Here is a 17,473-nt window from a genome sequence, read left to right as displayed (position 1 = left end):
GAAATCCCAAAGCTTAAAGCAGTGAGAAGGATAAAAGTCACAGAGGCAGGCTAAGCAACTGAGCTTGGGATTCCGACAGAGCCCCGAATCAGGCTAAGCAGAGTGGCATAGGAAACCGCAAAGCTTAAAGCAGTGAGAAGGATAAAATTCACAGAGGCAGGCTAAGCAACTGAGCTTGGGATTCCGACAGAGCCCCGAATCAGGCTAAGCAGAGTGGTGTAGGAAACCCCAAAGCTTAAAGCAGTGAGAAGGATAAAAGTCACAAAGGCAGGCTAAGCAACTGAGCTTGGGATTCCGACAGAGCCCCGAATCAGGCTAAGCAGAGTGGTGTAGGAAACCCCAAAGCTTAAAGCAGTGAGTAGGATAAAAGTCACAGAGGCAGGCTAAGCAACTGAGCTTGGGATTCCGACAGAGGCCCGAATCAGGCTAAGCAGAGTAGTGTAGGAAACCACAAAGCTTAAAGCAGTGAGAAGGGTAAAAGTCACAGAGGCAGGCTAAGCAACTGAGCTTGGGATTCCGACAGAGGCCCGTATCAGGCTAAGCAGAGTAGTGTAGGAAACCACAAAGCTTAAAGCAGTGAGAAGGATAAAAGTCACAGAGGCAGGCTAAGCAACTGAGCTTGGGATTCCGACAAAGCGTCCAAGCAGACTAAGCCAGGAGGAAAGGGATAACCAAGAGTTCCAAAGCAAACTGGAGGCTTTGGGGATACGTTACTTCTAGTGCTCCAAGGCAAGCAAGAGAAGGGGGACCAGAGAACTGGTTGCTGTCCAATATATAGGCGTCCCAGAGCAGCGGTAGCGCTGCTGTTGTCCTGTCATCATGTGATTTGTAGAAGGAGCTTGTGGTCCGTCGTCTGCTACTCGTAGTAATCCCACGTGGTGTGTAAATCCATGTGGTGATGTTTACAAACAGGAGCATATGGCATTGTTTGTACACAGAAGCACGTGGTACATTACAATATTTTTTCTTTGGTTTTTGATGCTGGAATTAAATCAGAAGTACAGAGGGGATGCCACACCAAGAGATGGATTAAGTTTTACTCTTAGGACAACGGTTACAAAAAATCATGTTACATTAATGAAATAATGGTTCAGAATACCTTTCAATAGATGATCTTCATTTAAAATTCTATGACAATCCTATGGTTGAAATGAAGCATTTGAGTTTTGTGTTTTGCCTCCTTGAGCAACACCGAGGTTACACAGAACAGGGCCTACTATTTGCGTGCTATGCCATAACCGAGGCTTAAATAAAGCTTAGTTGGCTGGTACACAGATCATTACGCAACATCAACCTTTACCGTATAGGTCGTTTCTCGTCACACTGTGTCACGTCCACGAGAGCTGATATACCATTGGTTCTGGTTTGAAATTAAACAAAAGCTTCAGAGTGTGGTAATGGATTTTCGAGAGAAGTCAGTTCTTAGAAACATGTCAAAACATGGTAGGTTTGCTTACTCGGATACTATACTACTATTTATATTTTTTGTAGTTTATAAAGATATGCAGTATGTGTAAATAATTACTGTTTAGGGGATCTCTCTGACAAACCCTTCTCTTTACCCTAAAGGCTACGCCAGTATTTTCAAATTCTATTACATTATCTTCTACAAATATTAATTACTGTAAACGCGGGCTACTTGAGCCTTGCAAGTTACCTTGAGCCCAAAACGGAAAAATGTTATTTGGTTCTATGTGGGCTCTCAACATCAGTAGAGCTACGTGGTTAAGTGCTTGGCTTGTAGGCAACAGTACTAGGTAGACCCGGGAGTCTAGGAAGGTTTGTAAGTCGTAGCTAGTGGCAGGACTGATTATGCAATCTACAGCAAATTTTGTTGTGGATTTCACGCTGCACACTTCCATCTAGACAGATATTAGGAATAGCCTAAAACTGTAGATAAGTGCATATCTTTCATATTTACTTTAGTATCAAAACCAATTGACGACTGTTCATGTCCTACATAATTCATTAATTGAACAATTTGTGGTTAAGTACAACTAGTACACATTATGTGCAAAAACGGGTTATTGAGCCCAACAGCAAACACCAGGGAAAAGTCCAAAAAAGGAGAGCATCTTCAAAAACAACCAAGACCCCATTCGAAAACGAAAGCAAGCATTGGAAGACACACATCAGAAGATGACGCATTCAGCTTGAAATCAGGAGGTGACAGCGACATCAGCATCAACAATTCTGATGAGGAACATGTAGGACACTTGACTATGAATTGTGGCCAGACCGAAACCAAATCAGCACCAACTCTGGCACCTGTAACGAAAGATGACCTCGAAATAGGCAAGTTTGTTCTGGTAAAATGGAAAGGGAAGGAAAATCCAGGAGTTGTACTCGCTATAAAAGCAGAAAGTGTTCGAGTTGACTGCATAGAACCTATACAAAAAGCTTGCAGGTGGCCAAAGACAAGGATGTCTTGGTGTATAAATGTTAAGATGTGGTAATGAAAATAGAACCCCCAAAATTAATCAAGAAAGATTTGCTTACTTTAACTGGACAGTAAATACTGTTAAATGCCTACTAATGTTTGTACAATGCCTCACAAATTGTGCTCAACATTACTTTTTAAAATGCGTATTTGTCATTGAAATCAACGTTTGGATGTCTGTGCGTATCCATAAATTATGTTAATCTAATAACCATCAACCTATCTGCTCCCAAACTGCCTTCAAATGGTATTATTTATTGGACTTACAGTTTGGGCTCAAGTAACCCAACCGTAAGGTTAACTTGAGCCCAGATAAAAAAAAACACTAATATAAAATATTTACTAGTTCACAAACATTGGGAATTGTATGTTAACCTATCCATAATAAACTGTGGTTTCACAATATAAGATCACTATGTGAAAGAAAAAATTGTTGTGCACAATTCACACAAAATGTTAGAAATTTCAAAATCTGGGCTCAAGTAGCCCTCGTTTACGGGTATATAATTCCCTAGAATTGATCTTTTTTCTAAATCAAATTATTAGAAGTCCATGTGGAATAGAGTCAAATACCTATTACATTACTTCGTCAATCAACACACAGTACGTATTTTTTTTTAATCTTCCCTAATTTGACCACTGTATCCAGAGAAAAATAATTGAAAAGTGTGCTGTTCTCATGTGTAATTAACTTTTGTGATTCATGTATCTTAATAACATCACCCAATCTTTCTTCTAGAATAGCAAGAAAACTTTACGTATCAAAGACGATGCAATAATAATTCTCCAATTGTAGATCTTACTTAACTCGTTTCTCGGCTTGAGTATCAACGTAGTTATGTTTTGTTTCCAAGTAGTAGATACTTTCCCAGTAATAAACAATATATTATAAAAATTTACACATTCAATACATAACATCCAACTTTTTAATATGATCCTTTCCTAGCCCATTAAAACCTGGTCCCTATCCACTTGAGATATCTACTGTTTGAAGCGTTATTGGACTCTCAAATAACTTAATTGTCTCTTCGTCCATTTCTTGGTTATAAAATTCAACACTACAGTTTCTAGCTGTTCCACATAAGTCATTGTAATATTAACGTACAGAATGGGCCATAATTGTGTATGAATGTTTCAAAGACTGCGGTAAACAAACCAGCAACATAATTTGAACGTAAAATTGAACATGAACGCATTACTCTAATACAGTGTTTCCCAACCGTTTTCAACTTGCGGCACACTTCAGGGTAACTTGAATTCTCGCGGCACACATATTATTATTATTATTATTTGAAAATATAAAATACTGTAGTATTTTTTTCTGATTACTGACATCCTTCTCACAGAGAAGAAAGCTCGACCATTGTTTTTTCCCCGTGGTAAATCATTATGCTTATTTTTCATTCTAATTTAAAAATAGAAAACAATTGAAATGAAATATTGGACTCAGGTTTTTAAAACTAAGCTTTCTTTGTCGCAAACTGTATCCAACCTTTCATTAAGGAGAAAGATTACTAAATAACGAACGAACAAACGAATCTCTTTTACTTTTAAAACACAAATATAGGTAATTCGTATGCGTGTTTACTTTGCCGGAAGGATTGAATAATATTTTAAAATTTCAAGTTACGAAATAGTCTGCAACAATAAAGAAGCAATAATGGTCATAACAATAATAAATACTTTTTTTTTTAAATTAGAAATGTACAGAAAAATGTTCTACATTTCTTGTTCTACAGAAAAGTAACGCAGTATAAAACTTTAAATTTTAGATTCATAGTAGTAATTTGAAATACAAATATACTTTTTTCTCTATGTCTTGCAATTTGATTGCTATAGAATTAATTATTTTGTTTCAATTTCCTTGCGGCACACCAGCGACCCATTCACAGCACACCGGTTGGGAAACGCTGCTCTAATACATTTCCTTACTTGGATTTTAATTTCTGCCTTCATTTCATGGTGCACCAATGCACTATCCAGATTGATACATGCCTGGCGATGAAGAGCAAAGTTGTCACAAGAAGCTTGCCAGACCCGCACTGGTATCCTCTGAAACTTTTCTAAGATAGCTTCCTGGAGTTTGGCCAATGTTGGTACACTGTAAAATGTCCCATAAGATAAAAGTCAGATGCTGGAAAATCGGGAGATCGAGTTGGCCATTCCACGTCAACCAATGCAATGGTTCGAAAATGTTTCGTTCATTCTGTCTGGCATACACTAATGGTTCCAAGTCCAGTGACCGTTATCCCCACTCTCAGGTTACACAATGTTGGCATATCAAAACTTTTTATCCAGAATTACAAATACTACAGTCAGTCAAACATCACATACATAATTATGTGTCACCCTGTATATATTCTGGTGTTTTCTTACCTATATCAGACACTCTATTTTCAAAGAGATACTTCACTAGTATTTCAAAACTATAATTAAATATTTGAAGTATACGAAAATACTTGTTACAATTACTCATATTTTTTTATTTTTATATTCAGTCAGCTAAATTCACTTTAACATCTCTAGTACCTAATATTTTCATTAATTTTTCATACCACATATCAATTTCATCATTGAGATTCCCCGCGTCCTGCAGCGTACTAGTAATAATTGAATCTAATTCCAATACCTCGATACTCTTTTCTCCAAGTATCATTGATTTACAGTAATCAATCATCTCTTCCATTCTCTCATTCTGTATGCAACTCCTTTGGGTACATTCTCTTGTGGTAGAACCTCCTGAACTACGTACTAGCTTCAGTTGTTGAATATAAATTATTCTACATTCATTATTAACCTCAAATCGTTAATAATACATAATCAAAATCTCTTAACCTCTCTACATTCTGCCGTACTGCTGAATCATCAATACACACTTCAATTTGAACAGTTCTAATCCTATTCTCACCTGCTACATTAGATTTGTGTTTCCCATTATTAACATATGTTTGAAATGAAATGAAATCAAATATTTAAGTTTTACTTCCACGGTTATGTCGGTTAGGCTAAAGGATACAGTGATGATGAGGAATGAAGAAAGTGGAAGGAAACGGGAGAACTACGAGAAAACAAACAAATTCAATACAAACTTCACTTGAAGCGACCTGGGATCGAACCAAGGGCCCCATGCGCAAGAGATGAACGCCCTACCATTTTTTCTTAAGTTAACTGACTCACCGAACGTTGTGGAGTGCAGGGGAAGAAAAGAGAAATCTCCGTATTGACCTCATATGTAAATCTCTCTCTTACTACCCCTTTACTTACAGGAATGTTGTATCATCCAAATTTAAAGAAAATCAAAAGATATGCCAAATAAAATAATAGAAATTACTAAAATTTAGATAAAAGTCTGTAGAGCTAAGATAAAAAAAATCTTTTATATAATTTCTATAATGCCATTCCTGTAAGTGTGAGTTCCTTATTTAAAGTCCTGTAGCCCCTTTCGGACTTTCTTTGATATGTGGACTTACGCATGAATTATCTGCCACCTTGGTTTATCAAAAAATAGCTGTTTGATTACCTTACTAGTTTCGAACATCTGATATTAAAGAACATGGAATCCAGCAAGCCTGCAAGAAACAAACAAATTATTCTGGTACTTACCATACCAGCCGAAATTCCGTTAGGGAAGGTGATAACTCCATGTAGTTTAATAAACACTTTTATTTTTAACACAACACTTAATCACTTAAACCACAACACTTAATTTATATCGATATAATATATGCTCACAGTTGTGTGTATTCGTTTTCAGTATTGTTAGATTGGATCTCAAAATGCATATAGTCTAGAAAACTAAAACAGTTCATTTAACTTATTTTGAACACCAATGGTGCAACTTATCGTACTTAATTAAGTTCACTTTGAACATAAATATATGCACCTATCTTCCATTGCAACTAACTCTGTTGAATCTGTAGTGTTCATGATGAAAATAACTATTTTCACACGAGCAGCAACTTCACAGACCCGATCTAACCGCCAACTGCCTTGTTTTTCCTCAGATTTTCGGTTTTGTAAAAGGGGTTTGACGCACAAGAGTCGTGCTTCGCATCAAAGCTACTGGCTTTTCAATAGAGATAACCTTTTCTATTGTCTATCTACCAGCTAACGGAACTTTGCAAGGAAGTATGCTGATTTTTATTTACATTGATTTTATACGCAAATAATTCACTTCTTATAGATTATCACCTCGTTTCGAATCAAGCACTAAAATCTGCGTGTTTTGGCCTTTCATTAGATACCAAATATGTTATAGTCCCCTTCTGATATAACCTTAAAATTTTGCATATAAAATAGGCCGGTTAATAGTTTTTCACCACCTGACATTTTCTTTTCTTATGTTTGTCTAATCACTGGTGCCCTCTAGCGGAAAGAATTCAAAATGTCGCGGACCACCATAACACTTCGGAGTTTTCTGCTTCCGAGTGACAATTTTACAAATTATTAATATAGAATGAAATTAAACATACATCTACTTTACTTACAAGTATATACATATCTTTGCTACCATATATATATGTGGTATGGAGTTGTCATCCTCTATTAACTTTATTTGAAACAATTTCTTAGGGTAAGGATTCCCAGTCTTCGTCTGTCCCCAGCAGAAACCAAAACTCCACCCTCCAGTACCAGATAGTACTTTTTTTTCTCACAGCTGAAAGGAAGTTTTATGATATGATATATACGGGAGGACGGAAAAGGTAAAACAAACAATAAGGGTACGCGTACGTAGCTTTCCAAGACATAATTGATTCTTAAACACACTCATTCTTACATATTTTAATTATTATTATTTGATATTACAAACTGCTTCATCTGGTAAACCTGGAACGAATTCACAGCCTGTTTTGCTAGATTCGCTACGCCAGCTAGAATTCTTGTGAAATCGGCGGTTGTCCTTTGATTTTCACGCATCTTTGTCCTTTTGTTTTTATATCTATGTGTTAAATTTTGACACTAGACAAATATCCATATTTCTGTCGCCTTTTTGGTAGTGTTACAACTCAGGGTGTTTTATGTTTTTTTTAGTTCTATATAGTATTCTTATAGCTGCTTAACAGAAATAAAACAGTAATTTTTAGTTTCAACTCACAATATAATTGGCAAGGCTGACCAAGCATAGATGACTGACCTTTTGGAGCTTAGTTGTCTTCTACAAGTCTGCTTTAAAAATATATCTAATTCACTAGAGTCTATCTTTTTATATACGAAATCCAATATGTATCGTTACATTCTCGATATAAACTTGAATATTACCAATACTTAGGAAATAAAAGTAGATACGATTCTAAGTTAATTAATAATATAAATAATATATGAAAATAAAGAAAACCATTTCCATTTTGATATGCAAATTAATGAAAAGCCTAAATATACTACTATATAAAATTTATTAATAAAAACAATAAAGACTGCGTCTTACAATGTGTCTCAGTAACTTACTTGAACTAGGCCTACTTATTACTTAATTTTACTTGCTTTACTCGTTTACTTGAATTTTTTCCAATCACCTAGAACGACAGGGACACGAACACAGAGACATCGAGGACAGTTAAAATCACAAAGGCTCTCCCACCGGGAATTAAACCCCGGACCCCGTTCACCAGAGACGCACTTGCTAGCTACTAGACCAGTGGGAAGGGCACTCCACAGAGCCACCGCGGCCACCTAACATATGCTTAAATAGTACGGAGTGACCCAAAACAACCTCATACATTTGAAAAGCGAATAAAACAAAGAAAAAAGTACTGCAGATAGAAACTTGTTTATTTAAAAATATAAAATTGTATTGAAAGCAATTTGTAATTACATTGTTGTGTTTTTACACACTCTCTAGGAAGTCCAACAGCTGCAATATGCTTCCTTGCAGATCGTTCTGGGGACTGCAAAATAGTCTGTCGCATAGCTTCAATAATCAGACGTTGAAGTTGTTCGAAAGTTCTTGACCCAGTGCAAAGTAGTCTTACTTTCAGGAAGTTCTTTGCACTGTAACTAAAGAACTGCTGTTTTTAAAAAAACATTTCAATTGTGCACCCGCGATGAGCTGCTGGCCACACCATAATGACAACTGAAAACGGCAGAAGAAGTGAGCGGAAGTGATGACTCCCACTTCTCTTGCCTCTCCACTGAAAGAGCTACAATCGGCAAAAAAAAAAAATGTGATTTTATTGGGTATTATTTACAATAATTGTAGTCAATTGTTGTGTAATTTCAACACACAATAGAATATAATAATTACAAACTATTTTCAATATCACTTTGAATTTTTGAATAAACAAGTATCTATCTAAAATACTATTCCTTTTATTAACCTTTAAAATGTGTTAAGTTTTATTGGGACACCCTGTATTTTCCAATTCTATAATTTTTATTAAAAGCCAACTTTTCTCGCTTTCTTTTTCTTTAACGATCTCCTGAATATTTTTAGTATTTTTTTTTTCTCCTTTAAACCAATTAATTCTAACTCATCGATACAAATTTGAGCTTTCAAGTCCTGGATCTCTAACTTTAAAACCGAAATCTCTCCGTCTTTTCCCGCTATGTCACATTGTAATCTCTTGTTAACATCATTTAATTCCCCAATGCATTTTCTTTCTTTATTCAACCAGAATTCTATGGACTTAGTATTAGTCTCAAGTCATTCTTTTGTGGTTCAGTAACCTAAATCTTTTTTCCTTAATTCTTATAATTGTATATCCATATCTACACTAATTACTGCATTTTATTTATTCTTTTCCATATTTCGTTATTCTTTTCCAAATATGTAATTACTCTACTAACCCTAGTAGCAGAAAGGCTTTCGGAAAGTTGGCGCGTGCTTGGCTTTTGGCGTTGTACGCTTGCACTTGAAATGCATGCTTTCATACAATCTACCTTTTACTGTATTTGCAAGCGATGCTTTAGACCCTTTGCAGAGCGTCATAGCATCACTAGCCGTTCATTGGCTGTTGACTTGATATCACTTGTAAAACGCTTGTGTCAAACTTGAATGGAACACGGAATGCAACGTTGCCCCACTGTAACTTCGTTACTGGAATCCAGCTTGCGGAATGCTTGCACGTTTTCCAATCAAGCTGGTTGCAAGCTTGGTCCACTTGCAATTCAAGCTTACAGCAAGTGGTTTGCAAGTTGTCTCTGCAACTAGGGAAATCTTTACTTCAGTTCATCACCTAATGTAACAAGTCATGGTACAATTCTGACAAGCGACGTTGGAAATCAATTTCTTTATTTACATTCGTACTCTTTACTTCATCTATTGTGAGAGTTCTCACAAGTTAATAATTTTGCTTACATTCCTTCTTCTATACCCCTATCACAAATTTCTCATGTATCACCGTTTTTTTATATATATACACTGAGCACTATCCTGATTCATACCAATTATATGCTTATTTCTGGCTCATGAGGTCCATGGTTCGATTCTCGGTCAAGGAAGTTAGAAGTGGACAACATCGTGACCGTGGGTTTTCTCCGGGTACTCTCGTTTCCTCCCACATTTTTATCCTACCAATTCTTCCATCACCATTCACTTGTCTTAATCATTCGTCTCCTTTAGCCAAAAGCACATAATCGTGGGACGTTAAACTGAAATACTTCATTTTCATACCAATTATAAAATGATGTCCTATGATCCTACCATCCTCTTAATCGTCAACAATGCCATGTGACGCCTTGAAGACATGCTAATCTATTGTGCACCACCAAACGGACGTTTTTCAGCGTTCTATCAGGAAACAGTATGAAGAAGTTTATTCATATTTCCAAGTTCTATTTTAATCAAGAATTCTCTTTTCACCTTTTAACTTTTTTTTTTATTTCTCCCATTTTATTTTGGTTTGCTGCCACTCCCTAGGACGTTTCTTGACCTAATGAACTGCCAGGTCTCCCAATTTATGAAACGATATGTGACACTATTGGCATTAATTTTCACCCTGTTCAGCTGGGACCATATATAAAGGGACGTGACAATCAGCAGTGTGCGATTACTGTATTGAATCTAATCCCACACAGTCAGCACTCGAACAAAACACTATGTGCAATGGATGGAATCTATGTGTTTGGAAAAATCCCTTTTTCTCAAAGAACAGAAGTTGTAGATAGTCTAAACAATTCAATACTCCAAATTGGATTGTATAAACTGATAAGTCATCTAATCCTAACCTTTCTAATTGTTACCTTGAACTTGACCACTGAAATCCGCGTGAGTTTCTTTGGTCGTCATCACATATATCTACACAAAGTAATAACCAATTTGTATCCATAAAATAATAATAATAAATCAATAAATAATCAGAACTTCCTTAAGGTTTAAAGAGTAGCAACTCGTGTATCTTCAGAGACAGCAAACTTCATCTGCAACGATCAGCTACACTTCAGTTCTAAAAGCTTAAATCGTTAAATATTCTTTCTCAAATAAGAATAATTCTTTCTTACCGCAGAACAATAACACACTTTCTATATCTGTACTAGGGATGGGCAAAACCGGTTTTATAAAAACCGGAAACCGGTTTCTAGAAAAAACGATTTCAGTTTTCTCCAAAACCGATTCGGGGTTTCCAAAAACCGGTTCGCTTTTTTGTCGAAACCGGTTTCGGTTTTCTCCAAAAACCGGTTTGGGTTTTAACCGAAACTGGTTTCGGTTTTCTTCAAAAGCGGTTCCGTTTTCACCGAAACTGGTTTCCGTGAAAACTTTTGGAAAACACATAAAACTAATTCTGTGGAAACGGATTCGGTTTCCGGAGAACAACGAAATACTATTCTGGTCAAAAATAGAACAAATTTTGAAAAAACCGAAACAGGATCCGGTGAAAAACCGAACCGCTTTTCAAGAAAACCGATAATCGGTTTCGGTGAAAACCGAACCAGTTTTGAAGAAAACTGAAACCAGTTTCGGTGAGAAAACAGAAACCGGTTTTTGTGTCCACCACTAATCTGTACACACAGTACATTATAAAACCTAACAGAGTTTCTCACCGAAACTGGTTAGCGTGTACGCTCCTTTGACGTGGGAGAACCGGATTTGATTCCTGGCGGGAGCTCATGTGGTTCATAGACCTTAATCAGTAGGTCCATGTCTCATATAGCCTCGGTGCTGAACGGGACTTTAAACTCAAATTCAAATCAACTCATTATAAAACCTAACAGCATTAAAAATAGATTATGGCATCTAACTGTAATATTATGTATTATAATATAACCAAGGAAGCCAAATGTCTCCATAATACTATTTCTTTTCTTTTCATGGAGCATAATAGTAGAATACGTAATAGGTATTAGAGAAACATTTTACAACACTGAATGAAAAACGTGGGTTGCATGTGTAAAAATGTAGATTGCATGTGTAAATCCTGTACTTTTTGGGCTTAACGCACAGCTAACGTAGAACTGAAAAGTACATTTTACACGTACTTTCTGTATAAGTGTTCCGAATAAACGTACTTTTCGTAAGAACAAAAGAACTATATGCAGGTGGTCAGATCTCACATACAGATAGACGTATGTAATATATAGCTGACGTATGTAACATACGTATACGTGTGTAATATGCGGAAGACTGTTAGATATCAGACATCTTGCAACGGCATGATGTAACATCTATGCACATGTAGCATATGGATAACGTATGCTCCGTAGTGATTTCCGCAGTAAACATAAGGAATCCGTATATTTGTACAATATACCGCTGTCAGGATAACGGAGTTTTCTCACTAGATGTTAATTTGTACTAACAAACGTTGTACTGCATATTATTTACAATTCGTAATTTTGTGTTAAATTTAGTGACTTATTTTCACAAATGTTTTAAACTTCCAAATATGCTATGCGTAAGTATCGGAAGTCTTTCATAACGGCTTTATTCATCCGTCCGTCTGTCGACAGGAATCATTGCAAAAACGGTAAGAGATATCGAGAAGTGGTTTTCTGTAATTGATTCAGCGTCTAAGGAGAAGTGGTTCAAATTAGCTATTTTCGGTTTCAACACTTACCACCATAGAACGAAAATGGTAACAAGTAGTGAGATGCTGTTTCTTGCAAACGATTCAGTGCATGGGCTTTCTCGGGTTATTCCCGTTTCCTCCCACTTTCTTTATTCGATCATTTCCTTCATCCTGGTCATCTACGTCTCCTTTAACCTACAGGACATAATCAAGGGACGTCGTAAAAACTCATATATTATTTCATACTTTCATAAATATTATTAGATTTTTGTTGAAATTTTAAGTTTTTGGATGCTCCAAAGTTCACGAAACTAACCCCGTTAGTTGTCATTGCTTTCCTTATGCAGACTTTCTTTCCCTATAACCAGTTTAAAAACATCCTGTCGCCCTATCTTCACATTGAAATCCTCTAATACAGAAACAGAATTTTCATATGGTATCGCGAGACTTGGTCAAATACCCGTGATACTTTTTCTGAAACAGCGTCTTTTGTACCGTCATCCTTATCATCTGTTGGAACATTTACATTTTTTTGGGTATGGCGATATTTTGGGGCGCGAGGTTTTGGCAAGACGAGGTTTTGGCCCGGCGAGATTTTGGCCCGCGAGGTTTTGGCTAGGCGAGGTTTTGGCCCCGCGAGATTTTGGCCAGCGAGGTTTTGGGCGGCGAGGTTTTGGCCAGGCGGGGTTTTGGCCCGGCGAGATTTTGTCCGGCGAGGTTTTGGCCAGGCGAGGTTTCGGCCCGGCGAGATTTTGGGCCGCGAGGTTTTGGGAGGCGAGGTTTTGGCCAGGCGAGGTTTTGGTCCGCGAGGTTGTCGCCGCGAGGTTCTGGCCGCGAGGTTTTGTACCCAAACCGGTAAAAGATATCGGAAAGCTGTTTTCCGCAAAACAATTCAGCGTCTGAAAATAACATACCATGACTATTGGCAACACTCTATCATAACAGAAAGTGGTTGAAATTTTCTACTACGTCCGGTTTCAATGCTGATTTCCCCTGAGCAAAAACAGTAAGAGATATTGAGAAGCAGCTTTTTGCGATCAATTCAGCGTCCCAGAAGTAGCTACCATCACCTCCATTAAAGTGGTTTGAATTAACCGTTTCCATTTCAAGCATGTATAGCCATAGAATAAAACTGGTATTACATAGCGAAAATGGTTATCTACAATAAATGCAGGGTCTCAAGAGAATATATCATCACAACCAGCAAATTTTTATCATAACAGAAGTTACTTGAAATTTACTACTATGTCCGGTTTCAACACTGATTTCCAAAGAGCAAGAAAAGAAAGAAATATCGAGATGCAGTTTATGCAATATATTAAGTTTCTCAAGAATAGGTGCCATTTTTCTACTAACCGAAAGTGGTTCAAATTAACAATTCTGGTTCAAACATTTATCGCCATAAAATAGAAACAACGGAACGCAGACACTCAAAACTGCGTTGACAAAAGCTTGGATTGGCATCTATCATTAGCCAACTGGATCCAATCTCTACTTTGTATTCCTAAGTATTTCTGCGAGATCCATCTTAATATTGTCCTCCAATCTAGAACTAGGTCTTCCTAGTGGTCTTTTTTCGATTGAACTTGCAGTTATAACTTTGAAAGCGTTCGTATTTTCTTCCGTGTGAATTTGAACCTGTTTGCCATGCCTTCCACTCATGCTTTTGGATTGGGTTGTGCTATCACGTTTAGCATCATTGAAGGTCAGAAGTCATCTTATTTTGAAAATTAAATAGTTATAGGCATTTGTGTTTTGTGGTTTCAAACGCACACTTACTGGTCTTCCTTTTTAATTGCTTTCAACTTTGAAAGTTACTTCATGGCTTTTACACGGTAATCAGATTAATTTATGCATGAAATGTATTAATTAATGCTTTTCCATTCATTGTATTATAACTCTATGATTGTGTAGCTGGCAACAAATAGTCCTGAATATATCAAGCTTCTTCCCTACATGACCTGTCCATCTAAGCCTCCTAGATTTTGATGTCACTAATAATGTTTGGTAAACGGTATAAATTATGCAGTTCCTCGTTATCAAGTTTCCGCTACTTCCCATTCCTGTTCTTCTTGGGTTCGAATATTCATCCTGGGACCGCGGTGGCTCAGTGGTAGAGCATTCACCTCTGGTGCATGGAGTCGCGGGTTCAAACCCTGCTCCCGCCACGTGAACTTTGTGGTGGACAAACACAGTGTGCGTGGGTTTTCTTGGAGTTCTCCTGTTTCCTCCCACTTTCTTCATTCCACCGTTTCATTCATTTCTCATCTTCACCGTCTCCTTTAGTCTAGCCGGCATAACCGTGGGATGTAAAACTCAAAAATCTCATCGAATATTTATCCTATTATTTAGTTCTCAAATACTTACAGTGTACCGAAATTATCTAAACCCGCAAGGCTCTATCGAAAGCGAAAGTAGTTGAATTTACTAGTTTGAATCAGCATTTCTGGTTTCAGTGTTGATTTTGTGAGCACGGTAGTTTTATGGTAGAGTGCTTACCTTTGGTGTGTAGGGTCTCTGGTTCGATCCCTGGCTAAGTAAATTTGTGATGAACAACGTCGAGTCCGTGGATCTTCTCAGAACACTATCGTTTCCTCTCCCATTCTCATTCCATCAATTTTTCCATAATGGTTTACTTGCCTTAATCATCCGTCTCGCTTGTCAAACGGAATACATATCAAGGTAATAGAAAGCAAACAACACCGTAAATTTATTCTTACTCCATAGAACAGAGAAAATCAAGTACACGAAGAGAAAATCAAGTATTTTATAAAGCTCTCCCTTTTTCTCCTTTAGAGCGGAATTTTCGGAAACACTGAAACACCCTGTTCCCTTACCTTTAATGGAGAGTTTGTATGTCGAATTACATCTTTTCTCATGTCAGTGATTCGAGAGATACACTATTCTTGGAGAAAATTTTGATTTTCTTTAACCTTGATTAGAATAGATATTTTTTTAAAAAAGAAACTTTAATAGCCTTACTTTCCCGACAAAAGGAGTATTCCCTCCAAATTTTAAGTTTATACCTATATCAGTATAACCTTAAAATGAATGAATCATCCACTTTTATTGTTTCATATAATAGTGTAGATTACAACCGGAATTTATAATTGTATTAATTCAACTCTAGTGTTAAATTCCCATAGTTTGCAAATCTGCTTTATAAAAGACGCGAAACTCCCTTAATTTTCCTCTTTCGGGATGATCACCCTGGGATTAAAAATCCATAATTGAAAAGGAAAAACATTTTTTAAAGTGCAAGTCTGTCTTTCAACCACGAATCCAAACTCTGGAGATAAAAATCCAGAAAAATTACGGATAGATTTTGTCGGTATTGTATGAAAAGACCGCAAAGTGCATCCAGAAAATTGAGAACGTTTTTTCTCCGACGATAAATTTACTTAGGTTCAAGGATTTCAAACTTCTTTTTTTGAAAATTCTTAGCATTAATAAAGGGAAAATATTGACTAATTAAATCGAGACAGAAGTAGAAAATAAGACATAAGCCTTCGGCTGTATTTCTGAGGTAAAGGACTAATTTTTTTAATGGATATTAGGGAAATAGTTTGCTCGTGCCCAATTCTTTTAGACTTAGTTGCATTTCTTAATTTTGTCTCACAAAAAAAAGAAAAAGAAAAAAGAAAAACCTTCTTGGGTGCATTTTTCGAATCTACTGTTAATAAAGCAATGACACTGAATGATCCCACGAAACAAAATCCTCCTTTTTAGTGAATTTTTGAAAAGCATTGCAAGTTTCTAGAGTTATGTTTTAACTGTTTAGTCTTTGTTTAATATGTTTTAATTACGTTGTGGAAGGTGGGCTTTCCTCTTATTACAAAGGAAACCAAATATACGGGCCTCTCCGGCTCTATTCTTTAAATTAAACCATGTTGCGCTGCATTATTAGAACATTTTCTTGTGAAATACGAACAAAATTGTAAGTCGCTTTCGAAAGCTCCCTACTTTAAAAAAAAAAAAAAAAAAAAAAAAAAAAAACTACCCCTCCAAAGTAAACTGGCCTTTATAGGCTTTTCCATAAGAAATTACTTATAACACATGTTAGCGTTATTAATGGAATATTTGCTTATAAAATAACAAAAACCTGAGCCCATTTTACGAAACTGTGAAAAAAACGCATCTCCAAGATTAAACTATCTCTTGTGAGTATTCTTATGGAAGTGATTTATGTAACATTATAAAAATATTAGTGATATAATTATTTATGAAATATGAACACAATCGCCTGAATCTTCTTTGAGAGGGGGCCGCGGTGGCTCAGTGGTAGAGCGTTCACCTCTGGTGCTAGGGGTCCCGGGTTCGATCCCAGCCCCCGCCAAGTGAACTTTGTGGTGGACAAACACGGGTGCGTGGGTTTTCTCGGGGTTTCCCGTTTCCTCCCACTTCTTCCTTCCACCATTTCATTCATCACTCACTAGGGACGTAAAACTCAAAGATTTCATTTCATTTCATACTTTTTTGAGGATATCGTTCGGAGAAAAACTCATTTCCAAGTATAAACTAGCGGTCTTAGATTTCTCAAGACAAATGAGTTATACATATTGTTAGGTCATCAACGAAATATTTGTTTGGGAAATATTAACAAAACTGCCTGAATCGTTTTTCGTAAGCCGTAAAGTACCCTGCAGAGTAAACTACTCCTTCTCATTTTTCCCCAGAATATGGAAGTAGGGGGTTGTTACTAAAAATTAATTTATGAAATACAAACAAAGCCGTCAGAATAGTTTTTGTGGCAAATCGCATTTTTTATTTTCAGAAGTAAGAAGATCCTGGAGATCACATAAAATACATTTGTTCAAAATTTAGTTGAGATTCATTGAACGCTATGAACTCTGGGCGAATGTATATCAGGACGAACAGTTGGACAGATGTTGAAAATGCACTTGTATGGGGCATGAAACCTGTATATTCACTGAGATCTCGAATTCGATTTTTTCACCATCCTTTCTTATTTTCTTTTGTCGCTCCAGCTCCTCCGTGGCTAAGCGGTTAGCGTACGCGCCTTTAGGGTGGGAGACCCGAGTTCGATTCCCGGCGGGAGCTCATGTGGTTCGGATTCCACGTTAATCAGTAG

Source organism: Thermobia domestica, chromosome 9 (genome assembly GCF_964235325.1).
Source record: "Thermobia domestica chromosome 9, izTheDome1.hap1.1, whole genome shotgun sequence".
Lineage (NCBI taxonomy): Eukaryota > Metazoa > Arthropoda > Insecta > Zygentoma > Lepismatidae > Thermobia > Thermobia domestica.
This window is presented reverse-complemented; position numbering follows the sequence as displayed.